This window comes from Balaenoptera acutorostrata, chromosome X (genome assembly GCF_949987535.1).
Source record: "Balaenoptera acutorostrata chromosome X, mBalAcu1.1, whole genome shotgun sequence".
Lineage (NCBI taxonomy): Eukaryota > Metazoa > Chordata > Mammalia > Artiodactyla > Balaenopteridae > Balaenoptera > Balaenoptera acutorostrata.
In genome coordinates, this window is record NC_080085.1 from 104,482,091 (window position 1) to 104,498,177 (window position 16,087).

At 41.0% G+C, this 16,087-nt stretch overlaps 1 protein-coding gene across 1 annotated transcript in view; it reads right to left on the reverse strand.

Moving 5' to 3' along the window:
* Positions 1-2,718: 2,718 nt before the first annotated feature.
* The window catches only part of STEEP1 (STING1 ER exit protein 1), a 54,670-nt gene continuing 41,301 nt past the window's right edge, over positions 2,719-16,087 (reverse strand). Inside the window, exon 8 of the transcript XR_009006734.1 lies at positions 2,719-2,870. The gene's annotated coding sequence lies outside the window, so the exon portion shown is untranslated. The remainder of the gene's footprint in view (positions 2,871-16,087) is intronic.

The window sequence follows — 16,087 nt, forward strand, 5'->3', positions numbered from 1 at the left end:
AGTGATCGTTGATGTTACTCTTGCAAAAAGATTATGACTCGCTGGAGGTTCAGATGGTGGTTAGCATTTTTTAGAAATAAAGTCTTTTTAAATTAAGGTATGTACATTTTTTTAGACATAATGCTATTGCACACTTAAGAGACTACAGTATAGTGTAAACATAACTTTATATACACCGGGAAACTAAAAAATTCATGTGACTCACTTTATTGCAATATTTGCTTGGTCACAGTGATCTGGAACCAAACCCACAATATCTCCAAAGTGTGCCTGTAGTGCCATTATCCCCACTTTATAGATGAGGGCATTGAGACACAAAGAGGTAAAGTGACTTGTCCAAGATCACAAGGAATACATGACAGAGCCGGCACCCAAACAATCTGATGGCAACATTGTATGTTTCCCAGAATGCTATGATGCCTCCCACATTTTGAGGGCTAGACTAGTGATTTCTAACTGTTCTGTCGTCTTGGGCCCCTCTGAAAATCTGGTGAAACCAATGAATCCTCTCCACAGAAAAATGCCCACCTGCTCACGTATACACACAACATATTACTTTCAAAGAGTTCAAGGACTTTCTGAAGTTCACCCTGAACTCTATGGAGCCCAGGCTAAGAAGCTCTGCTGTAGGCTAGTCCACTCCCAGGAAGCAGCTTGCCCTAGACTCCCACCTAGCTCAGCAGGCCCCCAGCTTCCTCCGGGAGAGCACGTGTCCACTGCTTCGGGGCTACTCTCACAGCTGAAGTTCAGAATGCTCTGGCTTTGTAACCTGACACTTGTGACCTCACATTTTCCCTGGTACCATGCCCAGTGCCATTTGCTGCACCAGGATGAGACTTCTGGTGGGCTAGCCCAGCCCTGGCCCACAGATGATAAGAAAGCTCTAAGAATTTTCACAAAGAGATAGGACACCGTGCTCTGAATGCAAAAACAGAGAGGGAGCGGGTAATCAAGCTCCCCGGCAGAGCAGATGAAAACTGGTGATGTCAAGGGTGCTGCCAGCACTGCTACAGTTCAGAACTGGAGATCAAGTCAGGAAAGGATACAAGAGGACACAGACAAAAACCTGCTCTGAGGGCAGCCAGGCTGGGTGCTGCGGTGTGCCCTCCACTACCAGAAATTCAGTCGATTTGAGCTGTCCCAGAGCTCAGAGCTCTCAGCAGAGAGATGTGGGATTCCCATTTGAGCTCAGCACAGGGTGGGGGGCAACCACAGTTGCAGTTCATTCTTTCAAGCAACAGCTAGTATTTAGCATGTGTCTACTGACCAAGCACTTACCATATGCCAGGCACTGTTCTAAGCACTTTACAAATATTAACCCACTTCATTCTCGTAACACCATGACGAGAGGGGCACTGCTATTGTCTCCATTTTCCAGATGGAAAGCCTGAAGCACAAGCGATATTAAGTGACCTGCCCGAAGTTATACTAGTTAGTTAAGTGGCGGAGCTGGGATTCAGACTCAGGCAGTCTGGCCCTCAGCGCCCATGCTCTGCGGCGAGTGTGATGCAGGCACTGGGCTAGTGGACACCTACAGAGGCTGGAGCCGGGAGCAGCACAGACTTGGTCCCGGCTCCAAGCTGCTTACCTTCTAGCACTGGCCCCAGAGCAGTTGACGGGCAATCACAGCACATCCTGATGAGTTCCTCCATCAGGGTGGGGACGCTATGGCTGTGCTCCAGAGCAGCAGCCAACAGGTTACAGGGACTCCTTTCTCGGGCCCAGGTTCAAAGGAGCCAAACAGAAAGAAGCAGGTGACCCATTTCTGGTGGTGGGTTCAGCTCCCACTCTGAAGCCTGGAAAGCAAACCGCTGTGAGTGAGGTTCCCATCAGGAACTGCAGGAGCGCAGGAACCAAACAAGTGTCCTGCCTCCTGTTTGGGGTGTCTCTACAGACCTGTTCCCTTGTTGCTCTTTCCCTGCAGAGACAGCGAGCTCCCTGAGGGCAAGGCCAAGGCCTGCATCTTTCTCCATCCTACCCTCAGTGCCCAGCACAGGCTGGGACCTTGTCAGCACTTGGTAAATGTTTATCTAATTCATTCATTCAACCAATATTTATTGAGCATCTCCTGCATTACCAGGAACTACTAGGCTCTGGGATACAAAAGTAACCCCCTCCCCCCAAAAAAATCCATCCTCACTGTGAGAGTGCCAGACCATAAACAAACAAAATGAGCAACAAAAAAATATAGGGTCTTAGGGGAAAATGAAAGCAAGGAAGGAAGATAGGAGGTATGGGGAGGTAATGAAATTTTAGATAGAACAGGCAGCAAAGACCTCTCTGAGAAAAATGACATTTAAGTCAAGACCTGAAGGAGGGGAGGGAATGGGCCATGCAGATACCTGAGGGAAAAGTGTTCCAAGCAGGGGAACAACAAATGCAAAGGGCTCAGGGCGGGAATGTGCCTGACAGGTTTGAGGGCCAGGGAGGAGACCGCTGTGGCTGGAGGGGACTGAGCTGAGGGGGATCATAGTAGGAGCTGAGGTCCAAATGAAGGAGCAAGTAGTGGAGACTGCGTCTGGTGCCTAGCAGCGGGGGAAACAAAACAGCTGCACGGCACGGCAGCCTTCTAAACCCTGCTGGGACTCAAGGGGAGGCCCCACAGGAATGCCTATTAATAACTCACTCTCTCTGCAGCTCCATTCCAAAGGCATCACTGGGAGGACAGACAGGGGCTTTCTTGAAAGTCCTCCTCCTCCTCGGTCTGGGTTTAGGGCTGAGCCAGCAGGAGCGAGCTGAGATTAAGAATTGACCTTTAGAGTTTGCGCAGTCCATCCTTCTACCTCCAGAAAGTACTCCACTCATTTGTCCTTTGAGATGCTATGATGAAGGGCGTGATGGGATGTGGCCACCTATTCCCTCTGGTCCTTCTGAGGGAAAAAAAACTCTCAATTAGGGTCTTTAGATAGCAAATTCTCTTTCACAGTCCCTCTTTCCCACCTCCCTCCCTCCCTCTGGATCTACCTTCAGGGGCAAAAAGAATAAGTGGCCTTGCTTCCCTTTGGGGATCTGGGGCCTGCACTGTCCCCAAAGAGTCGAAAGTCAAACCCTCTGTTACCTAAAAGATGATTTGTAGTTCTTTAGATATTTTGGCTATGAGCTTCTGTATATACTTTTCTGCATTACAGATATCTTTACCTACTCTGTGGCTTGCTTTTTCACTCTCTTAATAACAGAAACTCTTAATTTTAATGTAATCAAATGTATCCATCTTTTTTTTAAAGAACTTTTTATTTATTTATTTTTGGCTGCGTTGGGTCTTCATTGCTGCACGTGGGCTTTCTCTAGTTGCAGCGAGCGGGGGCTACTCTTCGTTGCGGTGCGTGGGCTTCTCATTGCGGTGGCTTCTTTTGTTGCAGAGCACCAGCTCTAGGAGTGTGGGCTTCAGTAGTTGTGGCTCGCGGGCTCAGTAGTAGTGGCGCACGGGCTTAGCTGCTCCGCGGCATGTGGGATCTTCCCGGACCAGGGCTCGAACCCATGTCCCCTGCATTGGCAGGCAGATTCTTAACCACTGTGCCACCAGGGAAGTCCCTCATCTTTTCTTTTATGATTAGTACTTTTGTGTTTTAATTAAAAGGTCTTTCATTTCCCAAAGATAATGAAAATATTTTGCTATATTATTTTCTAGAAGTTTTATATTTTACCTTGCACATTTAGATCTATGATTTACCTAGAATTGATTTTTGTGGATGATATGAGGTAGTCGTCGTTTTCTTTTTGCCATATGGATAGACAGTTGTCCCAGCAAAGTTTTTTTTTTTTTAAATCCTTTACCAGTGACACCTTTGTTGTATATCTGTTATATCTCTACAGGATGTGTCCAGATGTTTCTGGACTCTCTATTGTTTCATTGATCTATTTGCCTATCACTGGGCCAATATCACATTGCTTTAATTACTTTCTCTATATAAAAAGATAATATCTAGTAGAACAAGTCTTCCCACCTAGTTCTTCAAGAATGCTCTGGCTATTCTTGGACCTTTTCATTTCCATATAATTTAAATTAGCTTGTCAAGCCTCCCCCACTTACACACACACATACAACTGTTGGGGTTTTTTAATGGGGTCTCATTGAATCTATAAATCAGTTTGCAGAGACTTGACACCTTAAAGATACTGCATCTTTCAATTCGTGAACACAGTTTAGTACTCCATTGATTTAGGTTTTAATTTTTCTCATTAATTTTTTATAGTTTTCTATGTAAAGGCCTTGCATGTGTTTTTCTAGATTTACCCCTAGGTATTTTTTTATGACAACGTTTATATTTTTAAAGTTTCCAACTGTTTGTTGATTATATACAGAAATACAATTGATTTTTGATATTATCCACATGTTCAGCAACCTTTCTAAATTCATTTATCTATTCAAATGTTTATCCTTCAATTCTTTTGGATATTCTATGTACACAATCATGTTTTCTACAAATGATGACAGTGTTGTTTCTTCCTTTCCAAATCTTTAAACTTTTTGTTTCTTTTTCTTCTCTTAATGCACTGGCTAGGATTTCCAACAAAATGGTAATACAGGGAATCCTTGTCTCATTTCCAATTTCAGGAGGCAAGCTTTTAAGTATGATACTTGCTGTATAATTTTTTTATAGATACCTTTTATCATAGTTAATAAATTTCTTCTAGTCATAGTTCCTTATTCCCATGTGTATCCTTACAATAAATCCCTATTAACTATGACAACTTGAGTATCTGTTCCTAACATCCAAAAGAGCTTAATTAAAACAATGATAATTTTGACACTTTCTTCTAAATATTTATACCTCTCAATTTTCTTATTCAGTGAGGTAGAACTTCCAGAATAATATTGAGTGATAGCAATGACGGCAAGCATCCTAGTCTTGTTCCTGACATTAATGAAAATGCCTCTAGAATTTCATCTGGATCCTATTTGTTAATATTTTATTTAGAACTTTTACAACTATATTCAGGATTTTTATACCTATGGGTTTGTTTTAAAATTGCCAATAATCATTTATAGCCAAGATGCTATACATTTAGGTTACACTCTTTTATTTTTATATTTATTTTTGGCTGTGTTGGGTCTTCGTTTCTGTGCGAGGGCTTTCTCTAGTTGCGGCGAGCGGGGGCCACTCTTCATCACGGTGCGCAGGCCTCTTCACTATCGCGGCCTCTCTTGTTGCGGAGCACAGGCTCCAGACGCGCAGGCTCAGTAGCTGTGGCTCACGGGCCCAGGTGCCCCGCGGCATGTGGGATCCTCCCAGACCAGGGCTCGAACCCGTGTCCCCTGCATTGGCAGGCAGATTCTCAACCACTGCGCCACCAGGGAAGCCCATATACCTATGTTTGCAGGTAAGATTGGTCCATATGTTTCTTTCTCCTGCTATCACTGTCAGGTATGGTATCAGTTATCCTATTTTCATATCAAAAATTGGGAAAAGTTATCTTTTTCTATTCCCTAAAACAGTTTAAGAACTATCTGTTTATTGAAGTTTTGCTAGAACTCAGTGACACATTCTCATTACCCAAATCACCACTGTTAATATCTTAATGCATATCCTTTCAGATCTCTCTATGTGTGTATGTGAGTACACAGGAGCAGATATATAATACACCAAATAAGATCACTCTGCATGCTGTTCTGCAAACTTTTTTCAGCCAACAGTCTCCACCATTTAAAAAAATTTTCATCTCATCTAATACCACATATTTATATTTTCCCAACTGACCCCAAAATGACCCTTTTAGCTGGTCTGTCCAAACCAAAACCCAATTCAGAACAAGGCACTAATTGAATCTGGTTGTTCTGAAAAGGAAAAGTTTTTTCTAACAATTGTATTTGTCTTAAAATGGAAATGGCTTCTTTGGGAAATTGTAAGTTTACCATCACTGGAGACTTTCAAGCAAAGGCTGGACCAATATGTGTCTGGGAGTCTGCACAGGGAATTCCTGCATATGCGACATTAGAGCACATGATTTTTAAGGTCTTTTCCAAACTTAAGTGATAACGATTCTATGAATGACTCTCTCCAAATCCTATTATTAAACCACTTCTGCACTGGATCTCAGCCCCTCCTGCCTACTCAAGTACATCACTCCAGTAATTCTTCTCTTTCCTTGCAGGAACTGTTTTTTTAATCAATTTTTACTTCTCTCTTGGCATTTTCCTCATCACCATTCAAATATGCTGTTATTTCTCCCATCTTGAAAATACCTACTGTCAATCTGATTTTCCACTCCACATACCATCCCCAATTCTTTCCTTTCCTTTTACAGCAAAACTCCCAAAAACAAACAAACAAAAAAGTTGTCTGTGTTCACTGCCTCCAATTCCTCGTCTCCCATTCTCTGTTGAACTCAGTCCTGTCAGGCTTTTGCTCATACCACTCTACTGAACTGTTCTCGTCAAGGTCACCAATGACCTCCACATTGCTAAATGCAATGGCCATTTCCAAGTCCTCATCTTACTTACATGTGCTGGTCATTTGCCTATTTGCTCTCAGAGCCATTCCCTCTTCTCCTGCTCTGCTGTGTAGAACAGACTACATTTCCCAGCTGCCCTTCCCCTCTGACTTCCTGATACATTTGGCCAATGGGAATCATTGGTTTAAGATTAAAGAGCAGGAGAAGGGGAGAAGCCAGGGTATTCCCCTTCCTTTCCCTCTGTTTGGAGTGTCATCTCTATCAGTGACTGTATGTCCTCCCTGGTTCCCACTGGATAGGCCCTCCCTCCATGGACCAAGCTCCTGCTGGGCCAGCCTTCCTGCTTCTGCTGTGTGGTCCCTGATCTTGGACTTGGGCAACAACACCTTTTACTTTTACCTCCAGTAGAGGTGAAGCAGCTTCCTGCTGTTGCTAAATTTCCGGGTTAATTCACCACCCCCTCCTTGGCTTCTCAGCTCTTCCCAAGAAGAACAGCTCTCACCTAAGTAACCCATTCCTCATGTTAAATTCTGCCTGTTTAAAATTCTGAATGTGGTTTCTGTTTTCTAACTGGCCCCTGTCTGATATAAAACACCTACTTCTCTTAGCTTTCAGGATATTTCACTGTGTTTTCCTCCAACCTTACTAGCCATTTCTACTCAGTCGTCTTTGCTGATTTCTTCTCATCTCTTGACCATTAAATGATGGAGTGCTCCAGGATTCAATCTCTGGACCTATTCTCTTTGCTATTTACACTTACATCTTTGGGAGTCTCATCCTGTCTCACGGCTTTGAATAACATCAATGTGCTGGACACTCCCAAATTTCTGTCTCTAGCTGGACCTCTCTGCCCAACTACATACTCAACTGCCTACCTGACATCTCCACTTCAATAGCCAATAGGCATTTCAAACATAACATGTCCAAAACAGAGCACTTGGCTTTCCCCTGAGTGGGGTTCCTCCCCATCTCAATAAATTGCACTTCAATTCACCCAAGTTATTCGACCACAAATCAAGAAGCTGTCCTTGATTTCCCTCTTCCCCTCATTCCCCACAATCTATCAGCTAGTCCTGATAACAAAACCTCCAAAACACATCTCCATTCACTTTTCCCAACTCTTTCTCTACTACCCCGGTCCAACCACTCTCATCTCCCATCTGGGCTACTACACTAGTCTCCTCATTGGTCTCCATGCTTCCATTCTTGCTTCCCAACGACAAGCCATTCTCCATGTAGCAGCCAGAATGAGTCTAAAACATAAATCATGTTACTCCTCTGCTTAAAAGTCTCCAATAATTTCCCACTGTACTTTTAAGATCCAAAATCCTTATTTGGGCCCGCAAGGCCACACACGGCCTGGCTTCTGCGCACTCCTCTGACCTCACCTCTTGCTGCTTGTTCATTCTCTCACTCATTACAATCTAGTCACATTGGCCTTCTTTCTGTTCCTCCAACATGCTAAGCTTATCCCTCCATAGGGCCTTTGTATTTTCTATTGCCATCATCTGGAATGCTTTCCCCCTGATCCTCACCTGGCTGACTCATTCTCATCCTTCAGGTCTTACATGGCTCAAATGGCTCCTCCTCAGGGTCCATCCCTGACCACCATCATTCTCTATCACATCACACTATTTTGGTTTTTTTGGCCTTGCCATGCGGCGTGTGGGATCTTAGTTCCCCAACAAGGGATTGAACCCGTGCCCCCTGCATGGGATGTGCAGAGTCTTAACCACTGGACCGCCACGGAAGTCCCACATCACACTATTTTAACTGATAATTTTCTTGTTCACTTGTTTGTCTGTCACCCCTGCCCCCAGAATGTGAACTGCTTTGTTCTCCACTATGTCCCAAGCTCCTAGTGCAATATCTAGCATATAACAGATTCTTAATGTATATCAGTTGATTGAATAAAAGGTGGATTAGCCTTGAGCAGGAAGAGGGCCACCTCTTCCTCTGAGACTGGAGAGAGAACAGGATGGGAGCATATGTAACAAAGTGCGCCCCTATGTTCTTGGTGCTTTGTGGAGGAAAATCATCTGTGGAGAGAGAGGCCTTGTAGGCAGAGAGGTTTGTGAAAAGTGGTGAAGGCTCTAAATTGTTCCTGAGGGAAACAGGAGACTTGCTGACCCAAAACACATAGTAGAAGGATTAACTAGCTGTGGTGAGAACCCAGCTGATACTGGAACCATAAATTCACAATGTCAAACTCCACTAATTTATAAGATATGGACACTCATCTATTTGGGTAAAGATCAGAGAAAGCAGGTTGTAAGACTGATTCTAAATTGGGAGCTTGCAGGGCAGATGTTATAATATTAAAAAAAGGTAAGATTTATCTATTTATTTTTTCAATTAAGCATGCTGTAACAGAAGTCAAGTCCAAAGTTTTAATCAAAATATTTGATAATTAGGACTCACTGGCAGTGGCTTAAAATATTTGGGCAGAAGACTGTTACCCTACAGATTTGTGTAATTTTTTTTGAGAAAAAAAAAAGAACTACAGGTCTGGCCTGTGTACACCTAACTCTAATCATTGTCACTGTAATGAAATGTCATTGCCTCTCACCCACTTCCCAGGCCTGTTGCCAATTCCAGACTGGTTTACCCAGAGACCTTTGAACCAAGAGCTAATGCATCCCCTTGACCTTACCACAAGTATGTAATATGAAGTTTCTTTATGGCCTTCCCCAAAAGTAATTATCAGAGTTTCTGTCAACAAGAAAAGGACAATACTCAGGCACTGGCTCTGGGGAGTCAGAATGCCACCACGAGACAAATCAGACTTGGGGCTCAGGGCCTGGGGTCAGGAGATAAATGGAAATTTCAGCCTGAGTTTATATAAGAATAGGCTTAGCGAGTTTGCAAATACACCGTGAGATTATTTTCCTTGTTTGAAAGGAGGTAAGGTTTACAATAGCACCAGAAGAAATGAAGGTGTAAATTTGAACAAAATATTTGCAGCATCTGTACATGAAAAACTACAAAACGCTGGTGAGAGAAATCAAAGATCTAAATAAATGGAGAGATATGCCATGTTCATGGGTTGGAAGATGCAAGATCATTAAGATGTCAATTCTCCCCAACTTGATCTTTAGATTTTATACAATTCCAATCAAAATCCCAGCAAGAATTTTGAACATACCAACAAGCTGATTCTAAATTTTATATGAAAAGGCAAAGAACTAGAGTAACCAAAACAATTCTCAAAAAGAACAAAGAAGCATCATACTACCCAATTTTAAGATTTACTATAAAGCTATAATAGTCAAATCAAGATAGTGTGGTATTGATGCAAGGATAGGCAATAGACAGAAAAGAAAGTGCAAAACTATAGTCAACTAATTTTTTTTTTTTTGGCTGTGCCGTGTGGCTCGCAGAATCTTAGCTCCTAGACCAGGGATCAACCCGGGCCCATGGCAGTGAAAGCGCTGAGTCCTAACCACTGGAATGCCAGGGAATTCCCAGATTTTTGACAAACCTACAAAGGCAATTGGTGAAAGGAACGTCTTTTCAACAAATGGTGCTGGAACAACTGCTCATCTTTATGCAAAAAAAAAAAGAAGAACCTTAACACATGGATCATAGATCTAAATGTAAATATAAAACTTCTAGAAGAAAATATAGGAAAAAAAGCTGCATGATCCTGGGTCATGAAAGGCAATGCATTATTAAGACAATGAAAAGACAAACCAGAGACTGGGAGATGTTGCAAATCACATACCTGATAAAAGATATATATCCAGACTATATAAAGAGCTCTTAACACTCAACAATATAAAAACAAACCCAGTTTAAGAATAGGCAAAAGATCTGAGCATATACTTTACCAAAGAAGATACAGAGATGGAAAATTAGCAAGTAAAAATATGCTCACAACAATGCAAAAATCAAATAATCCAATTTTTAAAATGGGCAAAGGACTTTTTTGGGAATAGACACTTCTCCAAAAATAATATATAAATAGCCAACAAGTATATGAAAACTTGCTCAACATCATTAATCATTGACGAAATGCAAATCAAAACCATGAAATATCATCACTACTAGGATGGCTACTATCAAAAAACAGAAAATAAAGAATTCCCTGGCAGTCCAGTGATTAGGACTCTGAGCTTTCACTGACAAGGGCCAGGGTTCAATCCCTGGTCTGGGAACTAAGATCCCACAGGCTGCGAGGTGCAGCCAAAAAAAAAAAAAATCGGAAAAAAAAAGAAAACAGAAAATAAGAAGTGTTGGTGAGGATGAGGAGAAATTGGAGCCCTGTACATTACTCCTGGGAATGTAAAATGGTGCAGCCACTGTGGAAAACAGCATGGAGGTTCCTCAAAAAATTAAACAGGATTACCATATGATCCAGCAATCCCACTTCTGGGTATATATCCAAAAGAATTGAAAGCAGGGTCTCAGAGAGATATTTGTACCCAATGTTTATAGCAGCACTATTCACAATAGCCAAGAGGTGGAAGCAACCTGAATGTCCATCAATGGATGAATGTGTAAACAAAATGTGGTCTACGCATACATTGGGATATTATTCAGCCTTAAAAAGGAAGGAAATTCTATCATATGGTACAACATGGATGAACCTTGAGGACATTATTCTATGTAAAATATAAGCCAGTCACCAAAAGACAAATACTGTATGATTCCACTCATATGCGGTCTCTAAACTAGTAAAATCCACAGAAACAGAAAGTAGAATTGTGTTTATGAGGAACTAGCTAGGGAAGGGAGAGTTGTTGTTTAATGGGTATATAGTTTCAGACTAATATGAAAAAGTTCCAGAGATGTGTTTCACAACACTGTGAATATACTTAGCATCATTGAACTGTGCATTTTAAAATGGTTAAGATGGTAAATTCTTTTTTTACATGTACATGAAATATTTTTATTGCTGTTAGTTTTACAAAAACAGGGTCATATTATTCACACTTTTCTGCAGTTTGCTTTTCTTTTTTTTTTGAATTTTCTTTTATTTTTTTATACAGCAGGTTCTTATTAGTCATCAATTTTATACACATCAGTGTATACATGTCAATCCTAATGGCCCAATTCATCACACCCCCACCCCCACCCCCGCCGCTTTCCCCCGTTGGTGTCCATATGTTTGTTCTCTACATCTGTGCCTCAATTTCTGCTCTGCAAACCGGTTCATCTGTACCATTTTCTAGATTCCACATATATGCGTTAATATACGATATTTGTTTTTCTCTTTCTGACTTACTTCACTCTGTATGACAGTCTCTAGATGCATCCACGTCTCTACAAATGACCCAATTTCGTTCCTTTTTATGGCTGAGTAATATTCCATTGTATATATGTGCCACATCTTCTTTATCCATTCGTCTGTCGATGGGCATTTAGGTTGCTTCCATGACCTGGCTATTGTAAATAATGCTGCAGTGAACATTGGGGTGCATGTGTCTTGCTGAATTATGGTTTTCTCAGGGTATATGCCCAGTAGTGGGATTGCTGGGTCATATGGTAATTCTATTTTTAGTTCTTTAAGGAACCTCCATACTGTTCTCCATAGTGGCTGTATCAATTTACATTCCCACCAAGAGTGCAAGAGGGTTCCCTTTTCTCCACACCCTCTCCAGCATTTGTTGTTGGTAGATTTTCTGATGATGGCCATTCTAACAGGTGTGAGGTGATACCTCATTGTAGTTTTGATTTGCATTTCTCTAACAATTAGTGATGTTGAGCAGCTTTTCATGTGCTTCTTGGCCATCTGTATGTCCTTTTTGGAGAAATGTCTATTTAGGTCTTCTGCCCATTTTTGGATTGGGTTGTTTGTTTTTTTAATGTTGAGCTGCATGAGCTGTTTATATATTTTGGAGATTAATCCTTTATCCGTTGATTCATTTGCAAATGTTTCTTCCCATTCTGAGGGTTGTCTTTTCGTCTTGTTTATGGTTTCCTTTGCTGTGCAAAAGCTTTGAAGTTTCATTAGGTCCCATTTGTTTCTTTTTGTTTTTATTTCCATTACTCTAGGAGATGGATCAAAAAAGATCTTGCTGTGATTTATGTCAAAGAGTGTTCTTCCTATGTTTTCCTCTAAGAGTTTTATAGTGCCCGGTCTTACATTTAGGTCTCTAATCCATTTTGAGTTTATTTTTGTGTATAGTGTTAGGGAGTGTTCCGATTTCATTCTTTTACATGTAGCTGTCCAGATTTTGCAGCACCACTTATTGAAAAGACTGTCTTTTCTCCATTGTATATCCTTGCCTCCTTTGTCAAAGATTAGTTGACCATAGGTGCATGGGTTTATCTCTGGGCTTTCTTTTTTTTTTTTTTAATTTTATTTATTTATTTATTATTTATTTTTGGCTGTGTTGGGTCTTCGTTTCTGTGCGAGGGCTTTCTCTAGTTGCGGCAAGCGGGGGCCACTCTTCATCGCGGTGCGCGGGCCTCTCACTGTCGCGGCCTCTCTTGTTGCGGAGCACAGGCTCCAAACGCGCAGGCTCAGTAGTTGTGGCTCACGGGCCTAGTTGCTCCGCGGCATGTGGGATCTTCCCAGACCAGGGCTCGAACCCGTGTCCCCTGCATTGGCAGGCGGACTCCCAACCACTGCGCCACCAGGGAAGCCCCATGGGCTTTCTATCTTGTTCCATTGATCTACATTTCTGTTTTTGTGCCAGTAACATATTGTCTTGATGACTGTAGCTTTGTAGTATAGTCTGAAGTCAGGGAGTTTGATTCATCCAGCTCCATTTTTTTCTCTCAAGACTGCTTTGTCCATTCGGGGTCTTTTGTGTCTCCATACAAATTTTAAGATTTTTTGTTCTAGTTCTGTAAAAAATGCCATTGGTAATTTGATAGGAATTGCATTGAATCTGTAGATTGCTTTGGGTAGTATAGTCATTTTCACAATATTGATTCTTCCAATCGAAGAACATGGTATATCTCTCCATCTGTTAGTATCATCTTTAATTTCTTTCAACAGTGTCTTATAGTTTTCTGCATAGAGGTCTTTTGTCTCCCTCGGTAGGTTTATTCCTAGGTATTTTATTCTTTTTTTTTTTTTTTTTTTTTTTTTAAAGGATTTTCTTATTTATTTATTTATTTATTTATTTATTTATTTATTTATTTATTATTTTTGGCTGTGTTGGGTCTTCGGTTCGTGCGAGGGCTTTCTCCAGTTGCGGCAAGCGGGGGCCACTCTTCATCGCGGTGCGGGGACCGCTCTTCATCGCGGTGCGCGGGCCTTTCTCTATCGCGGCCCCTCCCGTCGCGGGGCACAGGCTCCAGACGCGCAGGCTCAGTAGTTGTGGCTCACGGGCCTAGTTGCTCCGCGGCATGTGGGATCTTCCCAGACCAGGGCTCGAACCCGTGTCCCCTGCATTGGCAGGCGGACTCCCAACCACTGTGCCACCAGGGAAGCCCCATGGGCTTTCTATCTTGTTCCATTGATCTACATTTCTGTTTTTGTGCCAGTAACATATTGTCTTGATGACTGTAGCTTTGTAGTATAGTCTGAAGTCAGGGAGTTTGATTCATCCAGCTCCATTTTTTTCTCTCAAGACTGCTTTGTCCATTCGGGGTCTTTTGTGTCTCCATACAAATTTTAAGATTTTTTGTTCTAGTTCTGTAAAAAATGCCATTGGTAATTTGATAGGAATTGCATTGAATCTGTAGATTGCTTTGGGTAGTATAGTCATTTTCACAATATTGATTCTTCCAATCGAAGAACATGGTATATCTCTCCATCTGTTAGTATCATCTTTAATTTCTTTCAACAGTGTCTTATAGTTTTCTGCATAGAGGTCTTTTGTCTCCCTCGGTAGGTTTATTCCTAGGTATTTTATTCTTTTTGTTGCAATGGTAAATGGGAGTGTTTCCTTAATTTCTCTTTCAGATTTTTCATCATTAGTGTATAGGAATGGAAGAGATTTCTGTGCATTAATTTTGAATCCTGCAACTTTACTAAATTCATTGATTAGCTCTAGTAGGTTTCTGGTGGCATGTTTAGGATTCTCTATGTATAGTATGTCATCTGCAAACAGTGACAGTTTTACTTCTTCTTTTCTGATTTGTATTCCTTTTATTTCTTTTTCTTCTCTGATTGCCATGGCTAGGACTTCCAAAACTATGTTGAATCATAGTGGTGAGAGTGGACATCCTTGTCTTGTTCCTCATCTTCGAGGAAATGCTTTCAGTTTTTCACCACTGAGAATGATGTTTCCTGTGGGTTTGTCATATATGACCTTTATAATGTTGAGGTAGGTTCCCTCTATGCCCACTTTCTGGAGAGTTTTTGTCATAAATGGGTGTTGAATTTTGTCAAAAGCTTTTTCTGCATCTATTGAGATGATCATACGGTTTTTATTCTTCAATTTGTTAACATGGTGTATCACATTGATTGTTTTGCGTATATTGAAGAATCCTTGCATCCCTGGGATAAATCCCACTTGATCGTGGTGTGTGATCCTTTTAATGTGTTGTTGGATTCTGTTTGATAGTATTTTGTTGAGGATTTTTGCATCTATATTCATCAGTGATACTGGTCTGTAATTTTCTTTTTTTGTAGTATCTTTGTCTGGTTTTGGTATCAGGGTGATGGTGGCCTCATAGAAGGAGTTTGGGAGTGTTCCTTCCTCTGCAATTTTTTGGAAGAGTTTGAGAAGGATGGGTGTTAGCTCTTCTCTAAATATTTGACAGAATTCACCTGTGAAGCCATCTGGTCCTGGACTTTTGTTTGTTGGAAGATTTTAAATCACAGTTTCAATTTCATTACTTGTGATTGGTCTGTTCATATTTTCTATTTCTTCCTGGTTCCGTCTTGGAAGGTCTTCCTTTTTAAAAATTTGTCCATTTCTTCCAGGTTGTCCATTTTATTGGCATATGGTTGCTTGTAGTAGTCTCTTAGGATGCTTTGTATTTCTGCGGTGTCTGTTGTAACTTCTCCTTTTTCATTTCTAATTTTATTGATTTGAGTCCTCTCCCTCTTTTTCTTGATGAGTCTGGCTAATGGTTTATCAATTTTGTTTATCTTCTCAAAGAACCAGCTTTTAATTTTATTGATCTTTGCTATTGTTTTCTTTGTTTCTATTCCATTTATTTCTGCTCTGATCTTTATGATTTCTTTTCTTCTACTAACTTTGGGTTTTGTTTGTTCTTCTTTCTGTAGTTCCTTTAGGTGTAAGGTTAGATTCTTTATTTGAGATTTTTTTGTTTCTTGAGGTAGGCTTGTATTGCTATAAACTTCCCTCTTAGCACAGCTTTTGCTGCATCCCAGAGGTTTTGGATCGTCATGTTTTCATTGTCATTTGTCTCTAGGTATTTTTTGATTTCCTCTCTAATTTCTTCAGTGATCTCTTGGTTATTTACTAACATATTGTTTGGTCTCCATGTATTTGTGTTTTTTACGTTTTTTTCCCTGTAATTCATTTCTAATCTCAAAGCATTGTGGTCAGAAAAGATGCTTTATATGATTTCAATTTTCTTAAATTTACTGAGGCTTGATTTGTGACCCAAGATGTGATCTATCCTGGAGAATGTTCCATGCGCACTTGAGAAGAAAGTGTAATCTGCTGTTTTTGGATGGAATGTCCTATAAATATCAATTAAATCTATCTGGTCTATTGTGTCATTTAAAGCTTGTGTTTCCTTATTAATTTTCTGTTTGGATGATCTGTCCATTGGTGTAAGTGAGGTGTTAAGTTCCCCCACTATTATTGTGTTACTGTCG